Genomic DNA, 11,927 nt, shown 5'->3' on the forward strand with positions numbered 1-11,927 from the left:
CAGCCTAGACTGCTCCTGTTTGTTCCTAAAGGTGCTCTTGGCAAGTTCGGATGTGCTGGATGTACTCTCCCAGATGCTGGAGTCTGCTATGGTCTCCTGATGTTTTGTTTTGGTTTACTTTTTTGGCTATTTGTGGGCTTGAACTCTGGTCTTGGGTGCTGTCCCTCAGCACTTCAGCTCAGGCCTGGCACCCTACCATTTGACCCAAAGCACCACATCTGGCCCTTTCTGCTTATGTTTTGCTGAGGAATCAGATCCAGGGTCTCTTGCAAGCACTGTACTGCTGAGCACCTTACCAGCCTGAGCTCCTGACTATTATCGGTTGCTGGAGGCCTGTGTTGTTCAATTACTAGCCTAGAATACATGGGTCAGGTTCTTGTGAAGTTTGGGCTTCTCTTGTCCTGAACCCCCCGCATCTTTTGCTGTCACAGGCATGATTACCAGGAGTGCAGTTCCCTGTTTTTCTCCCTTCTGCTGAGGTGTATGCTCAGCTTCTGATTTCAGTTGGGAGGAGTTGGTTATGTTGCACAGGCACCAGATACCCAGGCCTGGTCCCAGACCCCAGCCTGGGCACACTTGTTGGACCTGTGCTGCTGTGTATCCCACCTAGATTACACAGCTTTGAGTACACAGTTCAAATTTCTTCCACCGTTGCGTGTCTTGACCCAGTGGCGCTGTTCCAGGCTTGGGCATTTAAGCTTCCTTCCAGGGTCTCTCTTGTTCTAGCCTGGCCAGCTGAGTGTGATCCATGGGCGGGTGGAGCTCTTGAAAAGTTTCTAGTTTTAGTGGGTCCTGTGGTGCAGGTTTTGGGGTAGGGGGTCTGGGGATTCCCACCAGCTCTGGTCTCCCTTGAGGAATACAGTGTCCCCTGCGGGGTACTCACCCTGGAGCTAGTTGTTTCTGTGTGATGTAGGTTGTTGGTTGCCATTGCAGTCAGAGTTCAATTGAGGTGGTTGTGGGCTAGGCTGAGAGGTGGTGGCTCTGTGTGTTTCTATTCTGTCACTGCCTCCTTTGACACTGTTTGGATCCACTCCATGGGATGGGCCTCCGGCGTCCACCAGAGGGGTGGGGAGGGGCCTCTGTGCAGGTTCTGATTGCTGGGGTTTGTCTCTGTTTGCGATCTCTGGATCAGCACCAGTTCCTCTCAGTTCTGCTCTGGTCTTCTGTGGGCATCTCATGTATCTCTGAGGTTCCTGCCATGGGGCTGAGTGGCTTTGGTGGGATGGACCCTCTCTGCTCCAATGGAGAGTGAGGGGAAGAGGTGGGATCTTTGTGTAAGTTCCCTGCTCAGAGGTTTCTTCATTCATCAGGATCAGCCAGTCTGACACTGATACCCCAGGGGTTTTTGGTACAGGTGATCTGCAGACAACTCCCTGTGTCTCTGGGCCACCGGCAGCTCCCACCAGGCTGGGCTGGCCATGGCTTGGCACGCTGCTTTGTGACCAATAGACGTTGGGGGAGACGTCTTCAAGCTTCTCTGTTGTGAAATTCTTCTTTTCAACTCATGTTTTTCTCTGGATGTTGATTTATTTTGTTGTCGGTCTCTTGGGGAGATTAAACGTTGGAACTCAAACTCTCTTTTTGGTTGGGGAGAGCTGTGGCATTCCCCTACTTCCCCATCACCATCTTTGACCCCCTCGAGTTTTTGCTTTTTTTATTCAGAAATAATTTTAATTTATCTGTTGAAATGAGTACTAAAGAAACTAAAGATATTTCTGGTGCTTATGAGAAAAATTATACTTTAAAATATTCTGTATTCTGTTTGTATAATGCCCATAATCTATTTTCTTCTTTCCTAGATAAAAGACTTTGAATTCTACATTGTTTTATAATATATAGGTTCATTAATAAATGTGTCCTTTCAAATTGCATATCATACCAAAACAGTTTAAGATTCCTTTTTTACTAGGTACTTATAGTATATTTCATTGGAATAAAATGACAATGTTGTCTAATTTTAAAAGTTTTATAACGATTATGCTATGTAAAGGCCTTTCTAATGTGAAGATTTAATACACTGATGTCAAACTTTTATTTATATGAATTACATTTATTGTTACATATCTAATTTTGTAATCAACTTTTTAATAATTGTTTTTCATTTCTTGCATCTGAAGAATGAAAAATCTGGAATAATTCACAGATTTTCATATCATCCTTTGCAATTGCCATGTTAATCTCTGTATTGGTGTAATTTGGGTACATGTGCTGCTAAAGCATGTAATGTCTTCTAAATTTACGTAGTTAATGATGCAATATTTATACAGGATTATATCCTTGGGTGCCTGTTTGTAACAAGGAAACCTTATTGTTCCTAACAATTTTACTGATCTTATTTCCCTAAAATTCTGTGTATAATGGAAAATAATTATATTGTTCAGTTGATTGCTCACGTTTGTATTTTTTTTGTCAATGACTATTTTAAATCGTTTTCATTTTAGTTTAATCATACTTTGAAGCATTTTTAGCTAGGTCCAAAGGGGATGGCTTTTTCAAGTACTTATTTATTCAACTGAGTTTGCTCTGTGTAGCTAACGGATTCAAAGAGCTACTTCTAAACTTCTGCAGCTGAAATTTTCCCAAATGAGGTCTCATTGGCACAAATGTCTACCTGACACTTTACCCTTCTTCCATGTAGGATCAGACCAACCAGAATGTCTTACCCTGATTGCGTAAATTGTCTTACTTGAACAAAATAAATGTTAGTTCCAAGGGATCATATGTATATCCCTCCCCCACAGTATAACCTCTGCTTTCACTATATTTGATGTCAGTATAACTTGTGGAGGAGATGGGGAAAAACCAGTTGTTTAATGATACAGGTGGACCTGTTGCAACAATGAGAAGTACAAGTTGTCATGTCCAAAACTAGCTTTACAACGTCGGTGCGGGGGGGGGGTGGAAGGGGGGGAGGAGAAAGATTGGGATTGGGGGGGTATGGGGGAGGCTGGGAAGGGATGTGAAGGGTAAACAAAGGAGGAGGCTGCAATGCTTGGTAAGAAATGTACGCATTATCCTGCCCATGTAATTGTAACTCCTCTGTACAGTATGTTCACAAATAAAATTAAATTAAATTAAAAAAAATAAAAAGTTTCTCTCAAAAAAAATAAAAATGAATATTTCAGACAGAACTTTTCAGACTGGAAGGTTTTTATCAAAATATAATTGTTTATTATACCTACCATTTCAAAAGTAGCTAAAGCCAAGAAGGTGAAAAAATTGTTCATATGCATGATTACCTAATGTCCTGGCCTGTCTACCTACCAACCAGGCAGGAACTTAGACTACTGCCTTTCTATCACCAAATATTTTCATAGCTCCAGGAGAAATCCATATGTTTCTCCTTGTTATTAGGCCTTAAATTTGTAATGTTTCCTCTTGCCTCCAGTCTGTAAATCTACAAAAGTTAAAGGTTTAAGTCTAACTCTATCAAACACTGAGGTAGAGATAATGGAAAAATACTTTAAAACAGAGTTGCTTTTGATTCCCTAACCAAAACAGAGCAATGCAAAACATGTGCCATTTTATTATATTATATTTAGTTATATATTTTATATTTATATGTGCTGAATTTATATTTCACACAGTGAAACTTACTAGAATCAATTGATAATTTGATAAATAAATTGATATTTATTTATTCCAATAAATAGAATTGGAATATAAAAATTAGGTTTATAATATATATTAGAATATAAAAAGTATCAATGCAATGTCTTCGGTATAAACTTGTGATGCCTTCTAAGTGTTCATGGTCTTCTGAATTCACATTTTTAAAAATCAATGTTGTTTTCCTCTAATCTCTAAGAGATTTTACTCTGATGCTCTATTTATTGTTTTAACTCACTGGTCCCAAACTGTTTTTCTACATATTTCTGATGCATTCCTACATATTATACTCCAATTGTGCTAATATGATATCTAAAAGACATTATTCTTCTATAGACCCATGGGTCCTAATATCTTATGGCTGGGTTACCTGCATCATCAGATAACAGGGGCAAGATTTCTCACCTAGGCCTACGCAACATGCCAGCAGACAGTAACTGAAAATCCATCTCAATTTCTCATTTCTTATATTTCAGGGCTTCAATTCCTCGAGAAACAAGAATTAGCAGCAAGCAATTGTGTAATGTAAGGCAACTTAAAATGAAAGATGAAGTCACAAAATCGAGAGAAATTACTGTATTTCAAACTGAATTTACAGATGACCAGCCCATATGAGTGAACAAGATCAGAAAGTGTCACAAGATTATTTTTAATACCCCTCCCCTAATGACTAATGTAATATTTCAGTCCAGCATAAGTGGGCCCAAAAAATAGTTCCTGGAAGGATAGATCTGTGATTGATCTACCATGGTCAGGAAAATGACTTAGAGGTTAAATGTAATTCAGCAAAACATTAATTGAGAAGATCGTTTGTGCTTCAAAACACTGGTACTTTAGTACAACTTGGTTCTGTGGTATAAAAATGTTGTCATTCTCAAACCAACCTACATTTAATCTCCTGAAAGTGTATTCCTTTTCAAAGAAACTTTTTGAAATCACACTTACCAAAACAACATTTGATAAGTAGATGACACTTAGTGACATTACAAGTTTTTCAAGTGTAGGGAGTAAGTTATAATAGAGTTGATTCATTTACCCAGCACTATTGTCAGACAGGTTCAACCATTCATTAAAGTGTAGAAATAGTACCACGCACCATTTGTGTTGCTCAGTAGGTGCCTTCCAGAAATGTGTTAAATAGGTCAGCCTCCCATATTTCAACCCTAAACGTTAGCTAATAAAGTAAATTTCATCACTTAATAAGGGGCATTTTAAAAAGTCACAAATACTTGCCTTATCATATGCTGTTTTGTTTTCCCTCTGTCTAACACAGTAAGAAATATGTCTTTAATTCTTGAATATGGGTACTCATCTGAGATGTGACAAAATCTATCTTCTATTTCTATCATATTCTTCTATAGTAGTATATGTTACTTTTCTTCTTTTTCCAAAACTTATAGGTAGTAGAAAGTTTTATTCCATGTAAAATAAAATAATCACACATCATTGTACAAAACCATTTATAAAAACTGGTAGTTAAGAATATATTCAAAGCCATTTTTAAACTTTCTTGTTGACTAATGATTAATCTTCAACTGGATGAGAATATAATCATGTCTAAGTGTTTCAAGTCTCCAGTCTTGCAAATTGTTATTGCAGATGAATGAATTATGGAAATATAAGATGACATTAGTTCAAGTATGTGCAGGACTGAAACTCCATGGAATGTATATAAACCTTTCAAATATTAACAGACAGTTTAAAAGAATGACTATCAGGAAGTTGAAACCAGAGAGCCATAATAGTAAAGACATAGAATGAATGAAAAATGGAACAAGTGGCAAGTACAGCTAGAATACTCAATGTACATATTTGAGAAAGAAGTGGTAAATCGGAAATAAATCTTGGAGAAGGGGGTGGTTGAGAATGATAGATGGTGTCACTGTGATCCAGGAGCAATGGATAATTAGTTGGACAAATTTAATTGTAAGACACCTGCTCAACCTTTGGAAATTCAGTTAAAAACACAAAAACACATAAAAATCACAACCAAACAGCAATCTGTAGGGAGTATGAATATGACCTCTCAAAAATTTTAAGCAGTTAATGGAGGTAAGTCTTAGTAAAAGCAAACAAAGATGTTCAAAGAGGGTAGTTTGGCATAGGGGAGGATTCTGAACAGATTTAAATAGATTATCTAAGGTTATAAATCACCTATATCTGCTGCAAATATTATCTTTCTTCTATGAGTTCTCTTTGTCTGAACTTGATACTCCAGTCCTGAGCCACAATTGATAGCTTGGAAAAATGTAATGGAAGAAACAAGATGAAGAACCCATTACTCCACTGTAGAGAAAACAATCCTCTATTTTTTCTCTCATCTCTCTTCACTACATTTTATTCATACTTTTAGGTCAATTCATTTTGAATTACATTTTCCTTCTTTATTCTGGCAAAGTATTTGGTCAAATAATTCACTAAAAGTTATTTGCCATTTTTTTTGATTATGCTGTTTAATTGACTAAGTGAGTCCATTAAACTTTCCTCTTGCATTTGGTTGCCATGAAACAACATCTATGTTAATGAGGACAAATCTAATGTAAAAATTGTCTCCAGAAAACCAATCCAAGAAACTGTGATTACAAATACTTTGCTAACTTTTTTTTCCCTTTACCTTGAAAGTCTCCTTGTGTCTAAATTGCCCAGAAAAATAGGTACTCCATCACTTTTTGTTTCAATCAATTCTAAACTCAAGGATATATTTTGCTAACAAGATGTTTAGAGGAAGCCAAAAAATACTCCATTTTTATCTTCTCACTTAAGACTCTCCTTAGATACCATATCAGGAACAGTGAAGTTTTTCTTTGCAAAATTATTTCAACATATTATTTTTCTCTTGTTCTTGCATTTGCTCACCAAGATGTATGGAGAAGAATAGAGGTAAATCACCCATCCCTTAGAAGACAGGTCTGTTACAAAAGGACAACGCTTCTGTGTCCTACTTCTATGTCCTCCTCTAAGCAATTTCCTGATTTCCAATTAAAAACAGCTTCTTGGCTATTGAAGCCTCACCCACTGGTTCATCTTCATCGTTTCTCTTTTAAAACTCTTTTAAGGGTAGAGACCCAGCTATATACACCAATCTGAAAAAGATCCCAAACCTCAAAATCTAAAGGAGTTTTATGACTCTTCAGGAGGACGATTGGGAGACCTAGGACCCCCCATGCCAATCGTTTGATCATCACATTCCTGCCTCGGTTTGTCCCCTTTCCTACTGGCCAATATTCGTCGGTGTAACTGATCTGGATATGACCCGGTGTCAGGAATGGTAGTGGTTAGAGCCCCATTATTTTTTTTTCTAGGAGACAACTCCTCCGCTACTTGCACTCTCAGCAATCACTGGCAACCCAATGACTCATATCCTTTTGCAGGTTTGGTACGTGTTCCCCCATTTATTGTTCTGGCTACTAATGACTCTCAGTTTTCCCAGGTTCAATTGATTCATCCGTGCACTAAAAGAGCAGTAGGATTGATCCTTGCAATTGGGTCCGCAATCACCGCTACTGTGGCTTCAGCTACCACCGCCATTATATTGCTGTCCCAAAGCGTGTCCACCGTGCAACAGATAAACCAGCTCATCCCTCAACTGTCATCCATAGAATTATAACATTTACAAGTTGCCAATCATCTTAAGGGATGCCTCATTGTGCTCCAACAACAAATAGACTTGCTCAAAGAACAGATTACGTTTCTTTGATTACAACAAGGAGGACTATGTAATGCTATGACTAATTCTGTCTGTCAGCTTTCCACTCCCGTACCCAATTTCACTGAACTTAGTAACTAAATCAAAGGCCCTAAGTCCCTTAAGTACTTAAACTTCAACCAAAACCTGCTACATGATGTTACCCACCTAAACCAGACCACCATTCAGCTTATTCCCTCTGTCTCCTTTTTAGAAGATGTGCTTAAAAAGTTACAACAATGGTTTTCGCCATCCTCTCTGGTCATCTGGGGAGGCCGTGCCCTTGTAGGGCTTACTCTCCTAGGAATTATTAAATGCTTGCACTCCCGGCAAAAATGCCTCCAATGACGGATCACCATAATGACGGTCCTTTTAAAAGAAAAGGGAAAATTTGTGGGTAGAGTCGGTCATATCTGGTTGAGTCAGCTAGAGTAGCAGTTGAAGCACACTTCCTGCTCATAGAGACGTGACCCACAGGCACGTGTGCCTAGCTTTCCAGCCATGAGCTGTCCGTGCTCCCTACATGCCCCCGGGGGACCAATCAGTGCCTGTCACCAAGCAGTGCCCATCATCAACTCCCTGCTAAGTAATTGGCTGGGAAGGACTCAGGAGGTTGGGAAATCTGGGGCTATAAAATCCCAACCCTTGTGCAGAAATAAACCAGACCTGCTTAAGCCTGTTCTCCCAACGTGTGTTCCTTGAGTGCGTCGTTCACACTTACATCCTGCTGGAGATCTAGCCCTACAATGTAGCAATGGGGGAGGCCTTATAGTCCTTCACCTTCATTAGACTTGAAGCTAAGAATCTGTGATTAGTTGGAAATCAGGCAATAGCTAAGAGGAGGACAGAGAAATAGGACATAGGAGCATTGTCCTTTTGTAAAAGACAGTCATCCATAGGATGGGTGATTCCACTCTATTCTTCTCCATAGATCTTGTTGAGCAAATGCAAGATGAAGAAAAAAAATAATCTATTGAAATAATTTTGCAAAGAATAACTTCACTGTTCCTGATATGGTATCTAAGGAGATTCTTAAGAGAGAAGATAAAAGTGCAGTATTCTTCGGTTTCCTCTAAGCATCTTGTTAGCAAAATATCTTTGAGGTTGTAAGTGATTGATCCAAAAATTGGCAGAGTACTTATTTTTGAGGGCACTTTAGACACAAGAAGACTTTCAAGGTAAAAGAAAAAAGAAAAATGTATAGCTAAATATTTGTGATCACAGCTTCTTGGACTGGTATTTTGGAGACAAAGTTTTGCATTAGTGATTGTCCTCATTAACATTGATGCTGGGTTTCCGTGGCAACCAAATGCAAGGGGGAAGTTTAATGGACTCGCTTGGACAAGAAAACAGCATGATAGAAAAAAATGGCTAATAATATTTAGTGAATTATTTTGACCAATTACTTTGCCAGAACAAAGAAGGAAATATTTAATTCAAATCACTTGACTTAAACTTATGAATAAAAGTAGTCAATAGAAATGAGAGAAAACGTAGAAGACTGTTTCCTCTCCAATGGAGTAATGGGTTCTTGATCTTGTTTCTTCCATTCTATCTTCACAAGCTATCAAGTGTGGCTCAGGACTGGAATATCCAGTTCAGACCAAGAGAACTCGCAGAAGAAAATATTTGGAGCAGATGTAGGTGATTTATAACCTTAAACAATCTATTTAAATCTGTTAAAAATTCTCCTCTACCCCAAATTGCTCACTTCGAACAGCTTTGTATGCTTTTCCCAAGATTGTCCTTCATTAACTATTTAAAATTTTAAGAGGTCATAATCGTACTCTATAGAGATTTCTGTTTGGTTGTGATTTTTGTGTGTTTTTGTTTTTTGTTGTGTTTTTTCACTGAATTTCAAAAAGTTGTGAAAGTGTGTTACAAATATGTCCATCTAATTGTCCAATGTTCCGGGATCAGAGTCACTCCTTCTATCATTCTCAACCAACCCCGTCTACAAGATTTATTTCCGATTTACCACTTCCTTTCTCACATGTGTATATTAAGTATTCTAGCTGTACTTGCCCCTTGTTCCATTCTTCGTTCATTCTATGGCTTTATTATTATTCACTATTATTTATTTTCTCTTTTTTCATTTTTACTATTCTAAATTATTCTAACTGGAGAGTAGGGAATTGGTAGAGAGCAGAGGAAAGATTTTCCTCCATATTTAAAGGTAGAGACTGAAAATGAGGACCAGTGTTGTCTTCTTGTGCAGCTTATTCTAAGAATGAGAAAACAGGAAATAATGTCTTCTATGTAAATGGATTGGGATATGGCAGAGCAGAAAGTGAAATGATGCAACCAAAAATATAAAAGCAAAATAAATTAGGATAATTATGGAGCAATCATATTACCTATGAGAACAATGAAAGGGAGAGAAGAAGAAAGAGACAGATGTGCAATGATCTAGCTAGCCACAAAATCCATCCCTCTCATCAAATTATAGAGCAAATAAATTTATTTTTTAAAAGAGATGGAAATAGAATTTAAGATAAGATGTCTCCATTGTTTTTAATTATATTCTTATTATCTTAAATCCTTGTACAAAGGAATTTTCATTCAACATATCAGTTTTTTTTAAGAAAAACGGTTCTTTATATAACTTTTCCACACCCTTCCAAACCTCACCCCACTTCAATTTTTTCTAGTTTCATACTATCTGCATTGAATATTACACCTTCACTCTCTTCCTCCATATTTCTCTTTATTCCTTCCTTTGGACTTCCACTCACATATTCCAAGTGATAGTTTCCTGGTATTCATTTTGTTGAAGTAAAGTTCAATTTTATAAGAAATTACACCTTTGAAATACTCCTCTGCAAATAGCATGCTTTGGTTAATAATTTTGTGTAAACTTGTATAAATTTCTAGCTTCCAAATATGGCTCTGACTTAGTTCCATTAATATATTTTTAGATCTATCCATTTTGTTGCAAATAATGTAACAGTCTTCAAAATGGATGGGTTCAATCCAATTGTGTATATGTGCCACACTTTCTCTAATCATCACTCTGCCAAAGGGCATCTGGGCTGTTTCCGTAACTTGGCTACAGTTAATAGTGCAGCAGTGAACATGATTTTGAAAGTGATTTTACTGTTACGCTATGGAATAATTCATCACTTCCTTTGTGGGAGCAATACTCTATCCAGTTTTCCAGAATAAGAACATCCTTCCCTTCATCTTCATCACAATGTATTGCAAGTCCTCAAAAACACACTTACGCCTACACTTACCCCTACAGGTCTCAATAAGCTAAAACACCACTGTGCCCATATTCTTTCAAAACATTTTTTTCATAATTGTACATATAATTTAGTGAGAACCTTCTATGTACTTTCCTAATGTGGGAATGAGGGACATGACAGAGTAAACGTAAGAAATATGCAACTTAATTAGTTATTATCATATTTATAATCATGTTCAGCTCTAATTCATAGCCTCACATAATATTATTTTAATCTTTATTTGATTACTTCATCTAACCCGTAAATTATATCAGGTGAGTTAAAAGCAAAGGCAAAAAGTGTGGTTTGGTTTTGACACCCTTGTGTGAGGTTGCACAACATGGGCAAATAGATGGATTGGAATTAATAGCTCTTATCCATTTTGTTAAGGTAGAGATGATTTTCCCAACCTGATTCTTGAATTCATATTCCATTCAACAACAAGAAACATGTGATAATTTCCTTTGTTTTGCTCCTTATTAACTTTTTTCCATTTTATTTTACAATTGATGATTTCATGAATGTACTGTAGATACAAAAATATGTTAAAATATTTCTATCCGTATTTCATTGATATATACATACACACATATATTATGCAGGTTATAATGATAATGTATAATTTCAGTAACTGTACAATTTACTAAATTATTAAAACTATCGATGGCTCATGCCTGGCATCCTGGTTACTCGGGAGGCTGAGATCTTACAATCATAGTTTGAAGCCATCCTGGGCAAGAATGTCCAGGAGCCTCTTATCACCAAACAACCAACAGAAAATCAGAATTGGAACTGTGGTTCAAATAGTAGAGTGGTAGCCTTGAGAGAAAAATCTCAGGGACATCATCCAGGTTCTTAGTTTAAGAAGTACAATCTACCCAAATAAAATCTATTTAATTTACACCTGTGTAATTAAAGTATTTCCATCACCCAAATGCACAACCATGATCATTTGCAAGGTAACTCTATTTTGTCTGAAGTACCATAAAATATTTTCACTTAAGTTAAAAGCATTAGAACCTGGGTTCATTCAATCTCTCTCATGCATTTTTCTACTCAAATATTCAAATCTTACAATTATTCCAATTATTTAAAATCATAGCTTTTTACTTTAATACCCAAATATTAGAGTTTGAATTGAGTGTCTTGTGCCCCCTAAATGGATGTTCTTACCACTTTGTCATGTCCCCAGCGCTAACTTATCCTGATTATTTTTCAGATCCTTGTGTATGACCTTGGGCTCAGTCCATGTTATGTTATTCTTCCTGGAATTTAGAATAACAGGTGCATGGCATTGTGTACTGATTTTTCTGTCCAGTCTGGGCTTTAACCTCTATCCTCTCAAGAGTAGACTCCCATGTAGTCAGGATTTTCATAAGTTTGTGATAACTGATGTTTTTTTTAAG

The 11,927-nt window shown here is 37.1% G+C and overlaps 1 pseudogene; it reads right to left on the reverse strand.

Annotated features, from left to right (window-relative positions):
• Positions 1–2,121: 2,121 nt before the first annotated feature.
• LOC138829529 (U6 spliceosomal RNA) lies at positions 2,122–2,220 on the reverse strand (annotated as a pseudogene).
• Between the last annotated feature and the right edge of the window lie 9,707 nt (positions 2,221–11,927).

Source organism: Dipodomys merriami, unplaced genomic scaffold (assembly GCF_024711535.1).
Source record: "Dipodomys merriami isolate MVZ:Mamm:240054 unplaced genomic scaffold, mDipMer1.0.p SCAF_1735, whole genome shotgun sequence".
NCBI classification, from domain to species: Eukaryota; Metazoa; Chordata; class Mammalia; order Rodentia; family Heteromyidae; genus Dipodomys; species Dipodomys merriami.